Source organism: Copidosoma floridanum, unplaced genomic scaffold (genome assembly GCF_036245765.1).
Source record: "Copidosoma floridanum isolate Cflo_tuat_1 unplaced genomic scaffold, Cflo_Japanese_pri ptg000020l, whole genome shotgun sequence".
Lineage (NCBI taxonomy): Eukaryota > Metazoa > Arthropoda > Insecta > Hymenoptera > Encyrtidae > Copidosoma > Copidosoma floridanum.
Window position 1 is genome coordinate 13,655,671 of NW_028321897.1, and position 22,731 is coordinate 13,678,401.

General features: G+C 42.3%; 1 protein-coding gene across 1 annotated transcript in view; it reads right to left on the reverse strand.

Annotated features, from left to right (window-relative positions):
* LOC106637462 (uncharacterized) overlaps positions 1 to 22,731 on the reverse strand; it is an 877,306-nt gene that overhangs the window by 128,764 nt on the left and 725,811 nt on the right. The window lies entirely within an intron of this gene.

Consider the following 22,731-nt stretch of genomic DNA (forward strand, 5'->3'; position numbering starts at 1 on the left):
CACTATCATTGTCATCAACATTGCAAATATTAACACCATATCCATTAATGCTTTTATCATTGTCATCGTCATCGTTATTATTATAATTTTCATTGCTATTGTAAATGTAATTTTAACAGTCTCCATCAAAGTTATTATCATGAACATTTTTATTGTGACTAATTTTGACATAATCATCATTTTACTGTCATCGTAATAAATTTTACCTTTAGCATTGCTTTTGTTACCTTACTGTTTCCTAAATTTTTCTTGCCGTTCATATTTTTATTTATAATGCTATCGTCATTTTCATTGTCGGTAGGAACTACATTGTCACCATTTTCGTAATTTTCATCGTTTGTATTATTCTTAACGTCATCATCGCTGTCGACGTAGTCGTTATTATATCTAGTATTATCCTTGTCATCGTTATCTTTATTATTATCAGTAACATCCTTGTGATCAATGTCATTTCTGTCATGGTAGTCTTGTTTTTTGTCGTTTCCTTCTTTGTGTTTGCCATCATCGATGTCATTTATTTATTGTCGTCTTCGTCATCTTTATTATAGTCATTGCCACCGTTATTGCTGTCGTCATCGTCATACTCTTAGTTACCAGCATGGTCATCCTTATTGGTATTTTTATCGTCCTTGGCATCATTCTCATTTTTTTTGTTTTTCTCATTATCATCGCGATTATTATTACTATCAACATAGACAACATTCCTGTCATTATCATTATCGTCTTCGTCATTAATGTGGCCTTGCGCATCGCTTTCATCATCATAATGAAATAATCATTATTGTCATTGCTAATGTCATTGACATGGTCATCGCCATCATCAATGTTATGTTTATCGTATTTGTCATCATATTCTTTACAAATATGACCGTTTTCTTTACTTTTGTTTTTTTCTTATAAAATTTATTTTACAATTGCCACTGCTGTAAGTATTATAATTTTTTTTGTTATCGGTATAAAAAATATTATTAATACACTCATCGTCACTATTGTAAAAAAATTTTTATTGCTATTATGAATCATATCGTAGCTGTATTTATAGTCGTTGTTACTGTCATTATTGTCTTTTAAATAATGAGTTTATTGTTTGGTTATAAAAAGTAACGTTACGATTTTTAACGTAAATGTGTTTAATACTATCGATGTTACTGTCATCGTCATTGTTATAAACTACGTCACCATCTATGTCTTAGTTATTGTCATGACCATTCATATTTTTACTCTCATTATCGATGCCATGGTTATAAAAGTCATTATAATCTTTACTCTTGGATTATCAAAACTGTCGTAATTGGCCGTAGCATCTTTAAACCTGAAATTTTTAATACAACAACTTTCATTATTACTACCACAATCGCTGTTATTACTACAATCATTACAAGCACAACTTTTATTAATATTATTATCATATTTATAATTATTATCCTTATTATTGTTATTGTCTATTGATATTATCATCAACATTTTTGTATCAATCCTTACTATTACTAGAAGTACAGCCTTTAATAGTATTATAATTACAATTCTAATTACCATCAGCTTTGATATCATTTTGTTTTATTATTTTTGTTATTATATTTATTATTTTCATTATCATCATCATCTTCATCATCATCATTATCATCATCATCATTATCATCATCATCATCATCATCATCATCATCATCATCATCATCATCATCATCATTATCATCATCATCATCATCATTATCATCATCATCATCATCATCATCATCATCATCATCATCATCATCATCATCATCATCATCATCATCATCATCATCATCATCATTATCATCATCAGAAAAATATAATTAACCCTAAGCTTAAACACCTCTACATTAAATAAATTATTGACCACGTTTAATAGACGTAATTGCTTAGTCTTATAACTGTAGAAATCCGTCACATAAGACTATAAAATCTAAATATTTGCTTAATTAAAACAAACTATCACTAAAATTATAAGCTTTCTGATAGCTCAAGTACTGAAGTAGCAGGACGTACAGATTCTGCTTTTGGTGAAGTACTCCTTAAATGTGTAGGAAATTAATACAGCTTTGTCTACGTATACAACTATACATAAGTGTACGTGTGGCATCAATACGTCTTCCGTTTAGAACGCTTTAGTCAGTCTGCCACTTAGGCTTAAGTAAAGCTCATGTGCTTATACTGCATAACTTATACATGCATGTGTTCTTATTAAATACAAAAGCTAAAAAATAGTCAATTGCAAATGAACAAGAAGCATTAAGTACAGACGAAGATATAAAATATGACAAAAAGAGGCTTTCCAAAAAAAAAAAAAAAAAAAAGAAACAAGAAAAGTTCTTTTAATAAGAAAGATTCTGGTAAATAAGAGCTAAGAAAAAAAAAAATAACTAAAAAAATAGAAAGTGACCTTTTTTTGATTCCCACATTCAACAAAGAAAAGTTCAGCAATTAAAAACTTTGAATACTAATGCTGTAAGAATACAAAAAATGTAAAAAAACAGCTACTTCATTCAGAACCTAAGCAGGCAGAAGAGCTACATGCAACAAAAATAATTTTAAAGCTAGTGCTATAATCAAGAGTTCAGTATTGAATAGACAATTGAAATACGTAACATAGTGCAAAACAGCTTATGGTATGATAAAAGCATTTAATAACTTGTATAAGATACAGAGGGCAACATTACAAATTGTAACTAGAAACAAAGTAAAAGATTTAAAAATAATAAATTTTAAAAGTTTTGAAAAATTTTCCATGAATTTAAAAAAAAGCTATCAACTTATTGAAATCTGCTTGAGAAAATACTTAAAAATCCAAAAAGATAAGTTATCCAGATTATAATCTAAAATTCATTGGAGAAAATAGTTGGACTTGATTATTGAGCATAATCTTCTTCTAAATTAGCTCTTAAAAATAAATATGCGTGTTAACAGGACTATCAGTGGGTCGAAATTGTTTAAAAACATTTTTTTTTACTTTGAAGATTGTTTTTTTTCCAGAAGGATTTTTAAAGATATCTTAAAATGTAAACAAAAAAGAACTTCAGAAGCTATTCTATAAAGTTAATACTTTCCAAGATATAAATTAATAAAGGTTTGAAAGAATGCAGGAATAGCCATTTTCAACCATAAAAAACAATATGGAAAACCAAAAATTTTATAGTTGCCAAATTTCTTGAATATTCTTCAAACATCTCTTAACAAATGATTCCTTCTTCAATCTTGGATGTAGAGCATGACTGTATTCCAAAAAAAATCATAAAATACCAATATTTTTACATTCTTCAGAAATTCTCTTCAGGGGTAATGATCATGAATATTTTTTCGACAAAGGAGCTAGTGTTTAAAGAATTTTAACTTTAAAATGTTCCTTAAGAAAATGACACAGATTGTTTGGATATTATTTAATTGTGACCCCTTAATTATCAATTGACAGTAATACGTGCCAATCGCTGCAGTTGGTCACTGCTGGCTGCAGGTCCTATGCTTTATCTCTTTCCATATCACAAAGACTACATAAACTGTGGTGGTGCTCATATTTGCATAGTGAGTACCTTATTCTTCGATAGTTAATATGTAAATAGAATTGTAATTCTCAAATTATGAAAATTGACATAAATTCAAAAATTTATCTAGCACCATAACGACCTTAATTAGCTGGCTCAAATAAATTTAGCTGCAAAAAATTAGACAGGGTTCGAAATTTAGATTTTTAATAAATTTTTTAATTAAATTGAAGATTTTTTGCTATAATTTATTGAAAAAACATGAAAGTAAGTGACAAACAAACAAACAAGTTTAATATATAATTATCTTCTTCTACAGATAGTAGATGTTTATTTTTGCAAAAATGTAAATTGCAACCACACAGAGCAATACGATTTAAAATTTTTTTTTAGTAACATGCTTCAGTTTTACAAGTTTTCTTAGAGTTATACTGGGGCATTTTTTAAAATATAGGTTAAAACAAAAACTCTGATTGTATGTTAAAACAGACGTACAAGGTATACTATTAATATTAATACATAAATCACAAAAATAATTTAGTATCATTAGTATCAGTTTTTGTGCATCATCAGCTGTTTCATCGTTTTTTTTAGAGAAATTTAAATAAAAGTTTTCGAACATTCTGAATTGTTAATTATAAAATTCATGTGTTCATGAACTTTTCAAAAACACAACAAAAAGTTTGGCAGAAAATTTGCATGTCAGCTTCTAAGTGGTTACTTTTGAATTTAAGAACTTCAAACATTATGTCATGATGAATTTGATAACATTTATCAATGTCAGAAAAACCACTAAGAATAAGTAACTCTTTTTTATTAACAAATGAAACGTTAAAAAAAGCAGTTTGGGATGAGAATCTTACTAGTTTAAGTTTATTTTTTGCGTTGGCTGCAAAAAGTTTAATACTTGATGGTATGTTAGTGTCAGCAGTCAAAATTCTTATTCCAACTATTTTGTCTTCTTTAGTTCTTGGTAAATTTTCAGTGTATTGTTTACTAAGATTTCGTACTCATCAAGAAAAACGTGTGAGCGTTTAACATTTGGATCTCTATAAGAACGGCAATATAGGGATAATTTTCTGAACTGCCCCAGTGCCAACGCAGACAGGCCACGTGATCGCAAACAACGACTGTTTCATCTCGTTGCTTGGGCCTAAGAAAAATGTTATAAGAATCACAAAAGCATTAAACCTTACGCACTTTTTTTCAGCTATCTAATGGCGTTATCAAATTTCACAAATTATTACTGTATAACCTATAAAAATGCAAATGTTAGTGAAAATGCGTTAAATCTCATGATGTCACATTCATAGAGTTTTTTCGACCATCTGGATCGAAAGGTGAGACAATTTTACTGTGGAATAGTAAATAAAAAAAGGGATGTTTTTTAGTATTTGTATGTACTGGAGCTATGAATGTATTTTGTAGTGATATTTGTGTCAAATAAATAATGTTTTTTCGACTTTGTAAAAAATTACTATGAAAATTCATACGACTAATGGTATACAAGCAAATGTTGATACATCAAAATCATTATATCACTAGGTGCATATGCATAGATGGCAAGAATGTAGAAAAAATGTAAGGCTGCATTATACGCAATTCGTTATTTTGATTTATATTAATTAAAAAAAAATCTTTTTTGAAGCTAATCATAAGCCATAGCATTGTATCCATACATGAACAAACACAGGGCAGCGTGGAATGTGCTAGGTGTTTGAATTTCTCGATTATCAATATAATTTTAAATACGTGCTAGAAAATTTCACTACCAACGCTGATGTATTGTATGAAAATTAAGTAAGACTATTTCTGTATGCAGGAAGCAACATAAATAACTGTTATTACAATAAATAATAATGTGCCAAACAAAAGAAAGCAAAACTGTATTGAAAACTCTAAAAAAAAGAAAAGTAAAAGTACCTATCTAAATGAATTTAAAATCTGAGGCATTAAGAACAACCTTAAAGCAGACAGTTGAAGTAACGAAATCTGAAAACATAACCAAATTATAAACAGATGCACTTAACCAGGCCGTGGGACCCTGAAGACCACTTGATTTAAAAATAAGCAAGAAACGGCCACAATATGACCAGAGTGTGTGACAAAGTCATTTTTCTCTAAACCAATAACATTAAGCGCCGAAATGCATCATCAAGGTAGAATCTATTTTTATTTACAAGAAGCTGATAAAGGTCCGGGTCTGTGTGTTTCATGTTCTACGTGAGAGTAATCGGATACGAGGAGTAGTGCCAAGAAGAGAAGAGAAGACATAGTGCCGAAGAAAAGCCCAAAAATGTGTAGTTCTAGTATGTAAGGGTCTACCTGTGTACTTGCATATTATAAAATATTTGAAATTACCACGCCATTGTGATCATCCAGAGTTGCTTCATCGACGAAAAGTGTATGTATACCTATGTATCTGTAGTAAGCGTATGTGCTATGAATTGCGTCGCGTTCAAGTGTGTGTGAATGATGTCCTGGTGGTAAGATTCAGAAGTATGTATATAGATGAAGTGCGGTAATGTAGCGCGAAGCTGCACTAAATGAAGGGCCTAACGCGCCACTCTTTTAGTAGCATCCGAGTGGACGAGAGTTTCCGAGTTTTTCGCGTTTTCGGTAGGAATCGAGAGAAAATCGAGAGAGAGAGAGAAAGAGAAAAGCAGAATCAGCTTTTCAAGCCAACCGGGAACGACCTTGCCATCGACGACCGAGGAGACGGGAAGTATCACCACCCCCAGCTGTCATCTGCAAAACCAGGTCATAGGCAGGCCGAACAGTTGATTTGACCGGAATATGGTGAACCCAGAGGTAAGGGTCAGGTAAAGTATGCAAGCGTGTCTGTATTAACGTGTGTGTCATGAGATCGGGTGGTGCGGGACGCTCCCAGAAAGCGTGGAGTACGAGAACGGAAAAGTCCGGGGGGAAGTGTGATTCTCGCGGATCGTTGCGATAACACCGGATTGCGCCAAGATTCGGGCCTAAAAGCCCACGTGTAAAAGATCACCAAAATAAAGTGAAGTGTTGGTACACATTATTTGCCTCGTCTATCGTCGTGCATCTGTTTTTCCTTCCTTACAAATTTACAGGTCGCACCTCGTTTCTCCTTGGGAGAGTAGTCTGATCCCGATGGATTACCGCCGGTGGGACCTCCTCAGGGACGAGTCTCCTGGGCCAAACAGTGGACATCGTGAGCGTGGGGACAGGGGTTTTTTGCGTTTGGGGATACAGTGGACTTTGGTGAGAGGATTTTTGAAAGTGTCTTTGGACGTTGTTTCGGGACAGCCCTGGCTGCGATACCCTATAGTGTCTCAGGGCGCAAAAGTGCAACGTCACAAAGTGGCACTTAACGTGGGGCCTTTTTAGCCGGGGAACGAATATCAGTGTACAAATGCGCAAATAGTGTTCTCTGTTTACGAATTTTTTCTTCTTATAATCGCCGTGAGCCATAAGTAAATGTGTCGTGGATATGGTAGTCGTTTTCGTGTGTTATTAGTGTCGTCACGTATTTTATTTTATATTAGCGAAGTGGCGTCGCGTCCAGAGTCCACACAGGAATATTTTATGTGTTTACACGTTTCTGCCGCGTTAATCAGAATTTTTTTTTGGAAACTGCCAAAAATTACCAGGTTTTAGGAGTGTTTGGGTCAGGTGACGCCGAGTACGAGCGTGAGTCAGGGGAGAGGGAAAAGAGACGTATAGTTGAAGAGTGAGAGAGAGAGAGACGTGGTTAAGCTTGGGGAAATCAAGCGTGTGCGTGAATCAGACGGGCTTTTCGTTGGTGCTAAATTTTCAGGTACTAGTTGTGGCCATCTTGGAGGCCGTTTGCGTTTTTTTTTTTGCTTGCGTGATTTGTTTACAGGAGGAGAACAGGGCCTAACGTGCCTTGTCTTACATATATATATTTTTATTGTTTTTTCATATTACCATATAAATAATATTTTATTTCTGTTTATTTTCTTTTTCTCTCTTCTTTCGGAGCGTTGCCTTTCTTTATATTCTTTCGTGTTTCCATCTGAGTATTAAGAAGTGTGCGCCGTGTTGTGATAGTGCCATTGCTGTAATATATAGTTCGGGACAAGTGCCTGGTGTCGTATGGATTTAAATTCGAGGAAGGGGATTGCGTGGATCTTTATTGTTTTCGTCGTGCATGTAGGTGAGTTAGAAATATAGATATAAATCGTTCGGGGGAAATTATTATTTTTTCTTTGTTTGTTGCGTAGTGACAAGTTGGGCGGAGTTAGCGTCGAGCTCACGCGTCATAAGTTTCGAGGATGAATCGTCCGCGTGATATGGGGCCGCTGGAACCGCAGTTACATGCCGAGATTATGCACGATGTGGTGCACACCCGCGAGTAGAGAGCTTTTCGGCGGGAAATATTTACGCTCCCACTAGAAGTGGTGTTACCCCAGCTGGACGAGCGGGGACTGAGTTTAGAGGGGGACGAGTTTTCACTGCGAAACAGATTGTTGCGGTATCGAATGCTTGAGCTCGAACCGGGAAACGAGCTCATCCCGCGGTATAAGTGTGATTTCGCGCTAGCCGGATCTAAAGAGGGTGACGAGTAAATCACGGGGGCCGAAGCTAGTGATGATTTGCGAGTGGTGGGGCCGAGCAATGAACTGCGAGGGGGTAGCGCCCCGAGAAGGTGACGCTCGGAGATTGGGAATGCAGAGCAGTGACAAAGGTGACCACTGGTAGCTGGGAGCCCCGAGAGTACATTTATCGCTGGATCATAACGAGCAAAATCTTAGCGCTTGGAGTTCAAGTTCTGCAAGCGTCGTGACGACGCAGACTTCGGAGTTCGTTCCGCCGATGTGCCCCGTGACAGTACCTGCTACCGTGACAACCACGACGGTGTACACGTCCCTGGTCATGATGGCCTCTATCACTCCTCAGTGGCGGATTGTCGTGCTTCAGGGTCAAGCAAATATGTGCTTCGTGGGGACGTGGCCTCCCGGTGGTACCGGGAAAATCGATTTAAGAGTTTTCGATGTGTTCGATTAAATTAGTAAGATGCAGGCCGTGGGAGTAGGGGCCCTCCGTAGAGCCACGGAAAAAACTCGCCTGGAGCCACGGGCAGACGAAAAGACACCGCCACTAACCTAGGAGGGTCCCCACTAGTGAACTCGAAGCCGCCAGCGTTATCACTCCCTCCGTTGCCTCGGACCCGCGCCCCGGAACTTGATTCTCCGCTCAACCACAAACAAGGCACGCTTGCGCCGCGTCAAGCGTCCGGCGAGGAGAGTCTTCAGTTCAATCAAACCGCGTCTGAATGGGTTAACAAGTCTCTGGGTCCGGGAGACGCTGCGATGAAGGAAGATGTGCCATGTGACCAGCGCCTTGATGAGACGTATGCGCAAGCGACGGCCGAGTTACGGGGACTCTATCTGTGTCGGGAAGAATCGGGTAATGAGACTGAGATCTTCCGGCTGAATTGGTGGGCGAGTATGATCGTGAGGATTTGCTAGACGATCTGCGGCGCCGGACTCAGGAGAAAAGAAAAAAGGTGAACGATTACGTGAAGAATATCCGCTATATCGTGTCGCGTTTTGCCAGGCCACCGTCCCAGAAGACGGTTACCGAGACCGTGTACCAGAATTCACTTCCGGAGTATTGTAAGGCGATAAGTGGGCAGCTCATAATGTCGCTTGACGACATCTAAGAGTACGGGCGCTTGTGGGAAAGACAGAGAGAGCTGGACGGAAAATACGCACCGCCTCCACCACCGGAGAAGATGCACGTTCCCGAAGCCGCTTTTGTTAGCTCTACGACAAGGGCCAAGGTAGCGGGGATCGCCGAAAAGAACCCCGAGCAGGTCGCTGCTGCAGCAGAAGAGACACCAGGACCCAATAAGAGGGCTAAGAAGCGGGGCCCTGGTAAGCCGCCCGGGAATTCGGATCCTGCCGTTTTTTTGCCTCCCTCGTCCCAGTGGCCGGTGCCAAATTCTCTATCGCCAAGCCCGGCAATCGTGGAGCCAGGACCGTATCGGTCGTACGTGGTCGTCGTGCAAGTGACGCAAGTTAACGTCGCAAAAAACAGCGGAGCGTTGGCGTGGACTGGAAGCCAATGGGTATGGCCCTTCATACCCCGCCTCAATGTAGGGGAGAACTTAGGGCCGCGACCCCCGATTCTGCCTTCGCCAGCTCCTGCCACCCAGTCAAACCCATTTCGCATGCTTGGAGAGAATCAAGCTAGTGATCGTCAGCACACTTGGCCGTTTATGGACGCCTGTTTTACGTGTAGTGGCGTAGGCCACCGCTCGGCACAATGCCCTGAGAGTTTATGTTATGCGTGCCAGCAAAAGGGCCATAGGTCGTGCGGGTGCTTCAACCGACCCCCTCGGGTCGAGGGCGCAGTCGGGGGCACGATGTCGTGGAATGTGTATTGTCAAGTATGTGGCCTTCAAGGTGTAACCTTCAAATCGTGTAGCATGTGCGAGAAACTTCATGAGAGTCTGGAAAGCTGGCAACTAAGGGGCCAGTAAAGAGCTTGCTCCCTGGACCCCCCAGGGTGGGATGTAAGACAGCGAGAGAAGCGTGTGAAGCGATGAAGCGAGGCGAAGCGAATGCGAAGAATCGATTGAGTGACGAGAAGCGTAGCGAACTGGCTGGTGATAGCGGTAGTATTAAATTATTTGGAAAGTCGAAGAGAAAGCAGATAGTGAGTAGCAAGATAAACATAAACCCTGATTCCGAGTCAGAAGAGGTGGGTCTGCAGGATGTTTGCGGATTGTTTGAAGGAGATGATGAGGATGCAGGGGTCAATTGAGCGATAGCGACAAGCAAGCGCGTGATGTTGGGTGGCAACGTACTGAGCGAGCTTAAGAGTACACCTGTCCTTGAGGAGAATGGCGATAAAAGAAATATTTGGCTGAGGCCTCGTGGGGGGGAGAGGGTGTCGCTCGGAGGCGAGAGGAAAATGGAAGCTAGCGCCTGTTGGAATGGCCCAAGCCAGTGTTATGGGAGGCGTTAAATAGCGAGCCGTTAAAGGTGTTTAAGACGGTGGACGAGATTTTGCAGGAGAGTGTCGAGAAGAGGGCAGCTTAGCTCCAAAATGAGGGCCCACTCGGACTTTCCCTCGACGACGCCTCCCCCTCGGCAACCCTCGGGTAGAAGCTTCTAAGCGATGAGGAACGTGCGAAATATGCTGGTGGGTTGCATGTGAGGCTTCGTGAAGAAATTGCCAGCATGAGCGATGATAATCACAATTATATTTGTGTGTCGTTAGGGGGTCAGAGCTACAAGGCTTTATTAGTCCCAGGAGCTATCTCCTTACTAATCGGGCTTCAAGTGGCCGATAAATTCGAGAAGCGCCTGTTGCAAAGTAACTCCGCGATGCGTAATGTTAATGGGGGAGTGACTAGAGTGTTAAAGGTGCTTAAGGCACAAATAGACCTTGGAACGAGGAAAAACGTTTTGTATTTGAAAGCGTTGCCAAACATCGATTAGGACCTTTTTTTGGGGATGGACTTCTGTCAGAACTTTGAGATCGAGGCTACCTTCGGTAAGTGACTATGGCGAGCGAGCGAGGAACCATGGGCTTCATTCGTCGGGGGGAGCGATGAACCTGAGAGAGTGATTAACGCGAAATGCGCCGGTATCGTGAAAGTGGGTGACGATTAGCGTGGCCGAGTGAATAAACTGATCGAGCAAGTATTATCGTCAGCCACCGAAGTGCCAAGAATAACTAAACTAACTGAGCACGTTATTCGCCTGACCGCTCGCACACCGATTCAACATCGGTTGAGGCGTATGTTGCCGTGGATGCAGGAAATAGCGACAGAGGAAGTAGAGCGAATGTACAACGAGGGCATAATCGAAAAATCGTCGAGCGATTATAGTAGCGCCTCAGTGATGATAAAGAAACCAGATGGGACTTACCGATTTTGCATCGACTTTCGCGACTTGAATAAGGTGACGACTTGCGATGCGTACCCCTTGCCGAGTATGGATTCGATTCTGGACCGACTCCGAAGTGCGTGGTATCTATCTAAAATCGATCTGAAAGAGGCCTACTTTCAGATACTCATGGAAGCCTCGAGTAGGAAATATACCGTGTTTTCGATGCCAGGTTAAGGGCTGTGGCATTTTCAACGGATGCTGTTCGGCTTGACTAATGCGCCGATGACGTTTCAGCGGCTCATCGACCCCTTATTGGGGCCGGAATTGCAACCCAACGTTTTCGGGTATTTAGACGATATCATTGTAGCGACGGACGATTTTGACGAACACTTGCACTATTTGGAAAGTCATGCGTTGGGTAACGGGACTTGGGTTAGAGATCAAATTTTAAAAGTGCGAGTTCTGCTTGTTGCAACTTACCTACCTGGATTTTATATTAGATAAGGATAAGTTGCGCCCCAATCCCGAGAAAATTTCGTTGGTATTAAAATATCCCGCCTCTAGGGATGTTAAGCAATTATGCCGATTTTTAGAGATGGTCAGGTGGTATAGCCGATTTATCGAGCAAGATTTAAAAATAAAAATTCTTCTTATTAAATTACTGCGTAAAAAGCAAGCATGGACCTGGGGAGGGGAGCAGCAGGAAGCGTTTGATAAATTTAAGGGAGCTTTGACGGATGCGCCAGTATTAGCGTGGCCAGACTTTGCCCAGCCGTTTACCGTGCAGACCGATGCGAGTAACTATGCGATCGGCGCGGTGCTATCCCAAGAGCATGAGGATGGCGAGCATCTAATCGTGTATGTGAGCCGTGTGTTAATACTTGCGGAGAAGAATTACAGCGTCACGGAGAAGGAATGTCTCACGGTAATTTGAGCACTTAAAAAACTGCGACCGTACATGGAGGGGTATCGGTTCACTGTGATTAATGATCACAGGGCCCTAAAGTGGATCAAAGATTTGCGCGAACCAGCGGGGCGATTAGCGAGGTGGGCGTTAGAGATGTCTCAATGGGACTTCAAGATCGTGCATCGTAAGGGCGCCATGAACCACGTGCCGGACGCGCTATCTCGATTGTCGGGGGAAGAGGAAGAAATTGCTGCGTTTGACGAGATTTGTGACGAGTGGTACGTTAAAATGACGAAAGAGTTGGTCGAATATCCACTAAAATATAAGGACTGGTGCGTAGAGGGAGGGAGACTATATTGTCACCAGGTAGATTTGCTGTTAGATCTGATCACGCATCGAGAGGAAAAGTGGCAATTGGTAGTTCCAGAAAACTATAAGGAGTGCGTCATGACCGATGCACACTGTTCGCCATCGAGCGGACACATGGGGATCGAGAAGACTTATGATCGCGTAGCTCGTGAGTATTACTGGCGGGGAATGTATTATGACGTCAAGAGGTTTGTGAGAGCGTGCGAATTATGTCAGCAGTTTAAAGTGCCACAGACAGCCCCGCAAGGGTTAATGGGTAAACGAATCGTGGAGAGACCGTGGGCCATCGTGGCCACCAATCTGATGGAATTTCCACCAAGTAAGAGTGGCCATAAGTACTTGATTGTTTTCCAGGACTTATTCACGCGCTGGATCAAAGCTAAGCCGTTTCGTAAATCCGATGGTAAAAGCGTAATGCGAGCGTTAGAGGAGCTAATTTCATTTCGATGGGAAACGCCGGAGTATTTCCTGACGGATAATGGCCGTGAGTTTAGTAATAAGTTGATCGCCGAGACAGTAAAGGAGTACGGGGTCCAGCATGTTTTGACGCCTCCGTACCATGCCCAAGCCGATCCCGTGAAGAGAACTAATCAGACCTTGAAGCAAATGATAGCTATACTTGAAGGTGCCGATCATCGCAACTGGAATCTGCATGTGCATGAGTTTTGCCACACGTTTAACACTGCAACTGAAGTGATGTTGAAAGTTTCGCCGGCGTTCTTAAACTACGACAGAAATCCGAAGCCAGTGAAAAGTATGCGTCGAGAGGTCGAATCTTAAGAGAAAATCGAGCGGGTTTCTCCGGATACGTGGGGGGATCAGGTTAAGCGACTGGATGTGCTGCGAGACTTAGTAGCTTAACACATCGAAGACGCAAGATCAAAACAAAAGAGGCATAATAATCGTGGACATCACGATGTGCCTTTTAGCGTGGGTATGCAAGTGATGAAGCGTACTCATCAGCAGTCTGATGCTGCGAAGAAATTCTCAGCAAAAGTAGCGCCAAAGTTCGAGGGACCGTACGAGATCGTCGCGGTGAAATCACCGGTAGTGTTTGTCCTTCACGATGGAAATAAGGAGCATGTTGCACACGTATCAGACATTAAGCGATATGTACCTCCACAAGGGGAGCATGGCGCTTAGCGAAAATTTCACAAATTTTTCTTTGTTGTGTTTGCACTTATCGTCTTCTCTTTTATTTATCCTGCTCTAGGTGTAAGTTCGATGTTAGAGTATCAAGCAGCAAAACAGCAAGAGTCACCAACCAAGCGATCAGTGGGATGCCAGTTAGCATACCTGTTACGTACGATATACTGGGCATATCATACTGACTCACCCTAGTAACTACAGGTCTACGCTAGTAAAGGACACCAATAGGGGAAACGAGCTTATATAAGGCCCTGCAAGACACCAATCGGGGCACTCGAGCGTCTTTTAGGCAAAAAACCAGACGATAAGTAGAAAACACCGCGCAAAACACACACGCCTCTGCCTTTAAGAAGCTAATAAATAATTGACCAACGAGTAGAGTTATATTCGTGACGCACCTCCTTACCAGCTTCTTTATCCTACGTAACATACCCGTGTAAGTAATCGTCGTTTTATTCTTACATTTTTGCTTAAGACGTTTGTCGGAGTAGACCGAACACTCAGGAAAATGTTGGTTCTAGGGAAGGGGGATATGACGGAGTCATTTTTCTCTGACCCTATAACATTAAGAGCCGAAAAGCGTCATCAAGGTGGAATCTATTTTCATTTACAAGAAGCTAATAAAGGTCCGGGTCTGTGTGTTTCATGTTCTGCGTGAAAGTAATCAGATACAAGGAGTAGTGCCAAGGAGAGAAGAGAAGACATAGTGCCGGAAAAAAGCCCAAGAATGTGTAGTTCTAGTATATAATGGTCTACCTGTGTAATTGCGTATAATAAAATATTTGTAATTACTGCACCAATGTTCTAATCTAGTATTGTTTAATCGACGAAGAGTGGATGTATATTTATGTATCTGTAGTAAGCGTATGTTCTATGAATTGCGTCGCGTTTGAGTGTGTGTGAATAATGTCCTGGCGGTAAGATTCAGAAGTATGTATGTAGATGTAGTGTGGTAATGCGTGAGGCTGCACAAATTAGTGAGCCTAATGCGCCACTCTTGTAGTAGCATCCGAGTGGACCAGAGTTTCCAAGTTTTTCGCGTTTTTGGTAGGAATCGAGAGTGAATTAAGAGAGAGAATCGAGAGAGAGAATCGAGAGAGAGAGAAAGAGAACAGCGGAATCAGCTTTTCAAGCCAACCGGAAACGACCTTGCGATTGACGACCGAGGAGACGAGAAGTATCGCCACTTCCAGCGGTCATCTGCAAGACCAGGTCATTGGCAGGCCAAATAGTTGATTTGACCGGAATATGGTGAACCCGGAGGTAAGGGTAAGGTAAAGTGTGCGAGCGAGTGTGTATTTACTTGTGGGTCGGGAGAGTCCGAGGGGAAGTGTGATTCTCGCGGATCGTTGCGATAACACCGGATTGCGCCAAGATTCGGGCCTAAAAGCCCACGTGTAAAAGATCACCAAAATAAAGTGAAGTGTTAGTACACATTATTTGCCTCGTCTATCGTCGTGCATCTGTTTTTCCTTCCTTACAAATTTACAGGTCGCACCTCGTTTCTCCTTGGGAGAGTAGTCTGATCCCGATGGATTACCGCCGGTGGGACCTCCTCAGGGACGAGTCTCCTGGGCCAAACAGTGGACATCGTGAGCGTGGGGACAGGGGTTTTTTGCGTTTGGGGATACAGTGGACTTTGGTGAGAGGATTTTTGAAAGTGTCTTTGGACGTTGTTTCGGGACAGCCCTGGCTGCGATACCCTATAGTGTCTCAGGGCGCAAAAGTGCAACGTCACAAGTGTGATTGCTCGAAGAACTCATACGAAAACGTTCTCACAACCTCAGACATTATCTGCATCTCATTTTATTATATTGAAAAATGTCACTTATAATACATCGAATTTTTCTAGCTTGTCAAGAATAAAGTTTTAGAATAAGTTTCTTGAACATCACGCGGTAGTCATACGAATACATCATTTACCAGAATAAAACCCATTAGCTTAAAAAATGAAGAGATGCCTTAACCACCAGTCAGAAACCCGGTGTAAGATATACTGGTGGTGCCATATAAGTATAATTACTGTGAAACATTGGTGCTGTTGCATTTAAAACTTAATAGATAACAAAATGTGAAACAGGGACCGCTTACTTAGTTGTACTACTAGTGTTGGTGAACACTAGTGTAATTCTAACACAAGTAATAAGGCACTGTTTTCTTAAAAAAAGTTTATTCACATCACAAGCCACCCAAAAAACCTTGCTATATGATGTATGCAGACCTTTATCATTTTTTGTGCACCTATGAATACTATGAATTTTTTACAGTCTTTTACACAAAAGTTTGCACCGATTCTGATTGGTTTATATTGAAATCATTTGATACAAATTTAAGTATAATTTTTGAATTCGATTTATTATTTTTATTTTTTACATTTAGTGTTTACTGGCTCCATTTACTCGTCTTTACAGTCCTAGTTTCTTATTGTAACACCTGGTACAAGAAAGTGAAAATGACAAAATTTTTACAAAAATTTATTGTAGGCAATGTGCACAACAAGAATCCTAATGCTATTAAAAAACTGTCGGGTAAAGATACGCAATCACTAATGTATAATTCTAGACAAAGTGAATGATGACAGATGATGACAAGAATTGACTGAAGTGTAAGTAGACTTAAATACCGATACTGATTTAGGATAAGATGCGACAAACACTGTTATCTCTGTTGCACCCATTTTACTTAGGGAAAATTCAAATAAGGACATCATTGAAGATAAACCTAAAACTATCACAAGTTATATTGCTGTGATTACTTATTAATAAATTCAAAAGTTAAGAAAGACATATAAATGATGTCTTCAAGTATATTTGAACAAGTCTAACTATGAAACTAGAAAATCTGGTATGAACTTTTTATTAGTTTTTATATCTCCTGATCGAGACAAGCTAGGTCCTAAAATTCAAAAAATATTGTACAAAATGGCTTTCTAGGATTTTTATAATTTTATTGTTTCTTTATTTTATAAAAGGATTGCAGATATATCAAGATGGACAACAGATTTAGAACTCCTGACTTAAAACGATATCATGTGAGAAAAATATATGACTGGATTTCATATTAACAACCATTTTTAGTAAAAGACATAATATGAAAGACATGTCGTTACAACGACATGTACACAAATTTTAGGAATAAAGTGAATTTTATCAAAAATAATCGATTTACAATAAAAAAAATCTACGGTAGACGAAACTGAACCTTAAAGTGGAACCCCAATAGTTGATGAGCTACATCCTACATCACGAGAATTCATTACTCACTTTTTTTAATTAATTAGGCTTTATTCGAATAATAAGTTAATTTATGTTACGAATAATTATTCTGATAAAAAAAAAAAAAAAACTAAAAATTAAAAAAAAGAGCCAGTGGTGGAACTCAGGACCCTCAGCAGAAGTAAGACTTCCAACTAAAATGTTATTCGAAGCTGTATGATAGATACTTAGAAAATTTAAGTATTCCTTATTTTAACATATTTTTAAGAATGTAATATTAAAATAGTAAAAATATGAATACTATCACAAATTCGAAAGCACGTGCATAAAGTACATGTAAGTAAATACTTGTGTGTATGATATGACATCATATGTGTACTATAAATTTTTGTAGGAATTTTTGTTTCCGACAACTAATAATTTTTTAAAGTTTGGGCTACAATAAAAGTTAAATAATCTCCCGTAAGTTTCACGAAAATTATAAAAGTAATTTTCCATTCCATTTGATTTCTATGATAATTTATTATTAAATATTGAAACCCAGCCATGCCTTACCAAGTTTTAGTGATCTTCTTATTAATAATAAGAATATAGGACCTCCTCACATGTCAATTTTTGTTATAATACACGTGTTCGGGCGTTTTGTGACCCGCGCGCTCTGCGTCTTAATTTTACCGGAGCAATTAGTGCGCTATCCTTCTCTCTCCCTTGACGCGCTGTCACCTTTTTGAGAGCTGAGTTTTCGCCGCGCCACCTGTTTTTCTCTATAGCGCAACAGGCCGCGCGGGCCTTGGTCATTAGCGTCTCAACTGTGGGAGAGGCATTTTCGGCGTCCCGCGTGTTGTACTGTAAGCGAGCGTGCGACTAATTAATCGGATAACCAACAAATGTATGCGAGTGCCCAGGTGCTGAGATAGAATAGTAGTGTGAGTGAAGCGTGTGTGTGTTTGTCGTTACTCGGTGGGAGAAGGTGTCCACGGGTAATCGTGATCATCTACGGCGAGCGCAACGTAGCAACAGAGTGTTGCCCGTCGTCCAAGCGTTTGGCAGCTTGAGACGTCGGGACGCGCTTGGACAGCCAGGTCTTGAATCTCCTGTGCGCTCCCAAGCCCCCTGCGGCACTTCCTCGACACCCATTCTCTGTGGTGCGATGTTGGAGTATTTATTATACGGACGGCGCAACTGAGGTAAGAGAGCTCTCTTTAGGTACTAAAGGATCCTCGCGAATCGTGTAGCACGTTATCTTGTCACGATGCGAGCGAAGCGTGTAAGGCATAGCATTAAAGATACTTATTTCTTACAATTATAATTGTTCTGTACCTTTTTATTAATTGATTATATAAAAATATCACGCTTACATTGGCTTTCTCTCAACCCGCGAGAGTTTTATGCCTAGGTAAGTACTGTCATTCCGCGAATAATTGTTGTTTTTATTTATAAAAGAACCCGCTCTCACTCATGCATCCTACCTTTTATCACCCTGAATATTATAAATTGGCTGCATATGTTCACGTTGTCTCAAAGGAGAGTTGACCTTGTTCATGGTGCCCCGGGTGAGGAGTGAGTGCGAGGTTCTTTAGTAGCTTACTTTTGTTAATTTGCGCATTTCATTGTTATCCATATATTTTGCTATGTAAAAAGGGCGTTTGCATTGCAACGGCTTGTTCTTAGAATTACAAAGGAGATTCTGCTTGGAGAATCTTCGAGAAGCTTCCAAATCTAGACTCGACTTGTTTTAGTTTATTGAACGCGGGTCAAGTAGTATCATAGGCTGAGTTGCAGTGCGAACGCGCTGTATTGCGGCACGGCTTGTGTTTATATTGCATTTATAAAGGTCAACGGGCCTTGTGCACGCGTGTCTGCTTGTCGTTGGTCATCGTCATTCGCTCGGCAACGAACTTTCTTAATAAGACGTGTCTTACCCTGTTGTCCTTTTCGTTCTCGATTCTCGTGTTATTAAGATACTTGATTGTGCGCGAGTAAATTTGTCTGAGGTCGGAATAGCGTGCACAATGGCACCCGTAGCTCTGAGAAAGCTGACGTCGATGCAGGTGGCCCGCGAGGCTAAAATAAAAAGCATCCACGAGCGATTGATCGCGAAGCCACGTGAGTCACTTACGAGAGACATTGTGAAGGCCCGACTCGATGCCATCAAGAAGGTATGGACTGAGGCGCGAAAAACCAACGCAGACATAGTCATTCGAGACGATGTAGAGGTGGACGCGTACATCACGGATAAATGGTTCGAGCGTATGCAGGGCGTGTATGAGGGTGCGTTGGACGAGATGCTTATCATGCTTGCCCCTTTCGAAAAGGACGCTGATAGCAGCATTTCAGATGCGGGCTCTGAGTCGCGCGTCGCGAGGCTGCCTCGACTCCCGCTGCCTACCTTTCCGGGCACATACGAAGGATGGGCGAGCTTCTGCGATTTATTCACTTCGCTGGTGCATAATGACTCCCGCTTGTCAGACGCCACGAAGCTTCAATACTTGAAGTTGTGCTTGACGGGCGGGGCCACGGAGTTCATCAGGGACGTGTCGACAACGAACGCAAATTACGTGGGTACATGGAAAGCGTTGAGGACTCGGTACAATAACCCGCGCTTAATAGTCAACAAGCTACTTAGGTCATTCATGGAGATTCCGAGCATGAGAGTAGAGTCGGCGACTGCCATGCGAGCGTTCGTTGATGAATCGCAGCGTATTGTTCGGGCTTTGGAAAACTTGCAATTGCCAGTCGGGCACTGGGACGTGTGGCTAGTATTTTTGCTGGCTGATCGGTTAGATGCGGAGTCACGAAAATTGTGGGAGGCCGAGCTCAGCGCTAGAGATTTGAAGGATAGCGCAGACGGGAGCCCTGAGGGGCCGGATGCCCTTAATTCTCAGCCGAAATATTTTGATTTAGCTCAATTTTTGGAAAAGAGAGCCCAGACTCTTGGCATGATTTCGACGAATAGAAAGGCGGAAAAGAGACCGGTGTCTGGCTTGGCACCAGCGCAGGCTCGGAAAGTTTTTCACGCGGGCACGACTCAGCAATCTGCTTCTCCGAGGTGCCTCTTGTGCTCGGGAGCGCACCCACTGTGGAAGTGCACTAAAATGAAGGAGAAGGCTCCGCATGAACGATACTCGACGGCGCGTTGGCTACAGGCCTGCTTTAATTGCCCCAAGTCGCATAAGGCTAACGCGTGCCCTTCTTCGGGGCGTTGTACCAGTTGCGGAGGCAAGCACCACTCGATGCTTCACCTCAAGCCTCCAGGAAAATCTGAACGGCAGAACTCGAGTGGCTCACAGCAGCAGGGATCGAGCGGCGGTCAGGGCGTGGGGTCCAGGGTCGGCGCGGCTGCTGTAGCGCTGCATGCGTCCGCGATTGCGACGTTGAGTCGTGGAGTCCTTTTGGCTACTGCTCGAGTGACGGTGGTAGGTCCAGCTGGAGATAGCACCGTCGTTTGCGCCCTTTTGGATCAGGGCTCCAAGGCGTCCTTCATATCAGAGGCGGTCGTGCAATTGTTAAGCCTTTTGAAGGAGCGTGTTTGTGTCGCTTGGAGCGGCCTGGGCACCAGTTCGGTGGGTATTGCGCGTGCGAGCACGGAACTCGTTTTGAAATCATCGACCGATGAGGGCTTCGCGATTTGGACAAGCCCGTTTGTCCTCCCTTGTCTCACTACGCAGCTCCTGGCAAAGAATATCACCGATTTAGACGTAAGACGCTTCACCGGGTTTAAGCTCGCTGATCCGGAATTTTTCACTTCAAAGAAAATCGACCTCATTCTGGGTGCCGATGTTTATGAGCAGTTGCTCCGACCGGGCTTGGAAAGATTGGTTCCTTCACGGATCGTCATGCAAAATACGGCATTTGGATGGACTGTCTTGGGTGGGTTGCATGAGGAGTGCTCACGGTGGGCGGAGCAAGCTGACTCTTGAGTGTATCTGCAGGCGCTGCACTGCGCTGCGTCGGATGAGTTAGAACGGTCACTAAAGCGATTTTGGGAGCTCAAGGACTTACCGGTGACGCAGGTTAAAATGAAGCTCGAGGACGAGGCTTGCGTGAAAAAATTCAAAGAGATGCATGGGCGTGACGTGGATGGAAGATATATCGTGCGGCTGCCATGGAAGGCAGATTTACCGTCTGGAGCGGCTGAAACAGGGCGGATGGCCGGTGGCTCTCTTTCTTCCATGTACCGTCAGTTTGCGCGCGATTTCCAATTGGCGCATAGTTATCAACAATTTATGACGGATTGTGAGCGACTGGGCCATATGACACGGGTTCCGGACTCTGAGGTGCGCGAGGATGAAGCGTGGTATTTGCCTCACCATGCCGTGGTGCAGTCAACGACGGCTGATTGGAAGCTGAGGGTAGTCTTCGACCTAGGAGAGTCGCTGAGTCGCTCACGTTCGTCAGTTGCCGTCCGAGTCGGATTTGTTGACGAGATTTTCTTCGCTGACCCGTTTAATTCGTGTAGTCGCATACTGCAGGCGTTCAATGCTCATACTGCGTGGGCGTAAAAGGAAGATGGAGCCATTCCCACCGTTTTTTACGGCGTCCGAGTTGGCGGATTCGCGTTAAAATTGCTGAGAGAGGGCAAGAGCTTGCCGAAACGCGGTCGACTTAGTAAGCTTAACCCTTTTCTTGACAGAGATAGTATTTTGCGCGTGGGAGGGCGACTGGAACATTCGACTCTTCCTTTCGAGAGCAAGCACCCGTCGATTTTGGCGCAAAACTCCAATCTCAGCCTTTTGTTTACGCGTTACGCTCATCAACATTGCCTGCATGGTGACCCTACCTTGACTTCCAGCCTGTTAATGCAGCACGTTTGGATCTTGGGTAGAAATAAGTTGGTAAAGACGGTAGTCCGTAAATGTGTGATCTGTCAGCGCGTCAAACCACAGTCGACCCAGCAATTAATGGGGTAGCTTCCAGCAGATCGAGTCACCGCGGGCAGGCCGTTTTTAGTGACAGGATTGAATTACGCTGGTCCGATTCAGGTACGTGCCACAAAGGACCGCGGGCACAAGTCATATAAGGGGTACATTGTCGTTTTTGTGTGCTTTTCTACGCAGGCCATACATCTCGAGCTTGTCAGCGATCTTACATCGGCTTCCTTCCTCAGCGCTTATCGTCGGTTTGTGGGTAGGCGTGGAGTCTGCCGAAAGCTCTACAACGACAACATAACTAATTTTCATGGAGCAGACACAGAACTAGCATCAATGTTTCAGCGCGCGTCTGAATTTTATAATAAACTCGCCCCTGTTCTCGCGAACGATGGGACGGACTGGAATTTCATACCCCCGAGCGCCCCACAATACGGCGGGTTGTGGGAAGCAGGAGTTAAATCGGTAAAACATCACCCAAAAAGAGTGGTGGGCGAGCACACGCTCACCTTTGAGGAGTTGTCGACGGTCCTGGTGGAGATTGAAGCGTGTCTCAATTCACGGCCGTTGGGAGCTTTGAGCGCGGACGTGGACGACTTGCGGGCGCTGACCTCATCTCATTTTTTGCATGGGTGTGCTTCGACCCTGCTTCCTGATGCTAATCTAATGGAGGTCCCGCAGAATCGACTGGACCGCTATCAATTGCTCCAGAGGATCCGAAACTTGTTTTGGAAGCGTTGGTCGTCCGAATACCTGCTTCATTTGCAACAGCGAGAGAAGTGAAGAGAGCCGACGAAAAACTTCTGTGTAGGAAGGCTGGTTCTCGTGAAAGACGATCGTTACCTTTCGTCAAAATGGCCCTTAGGCAGAGTAACTGACGTT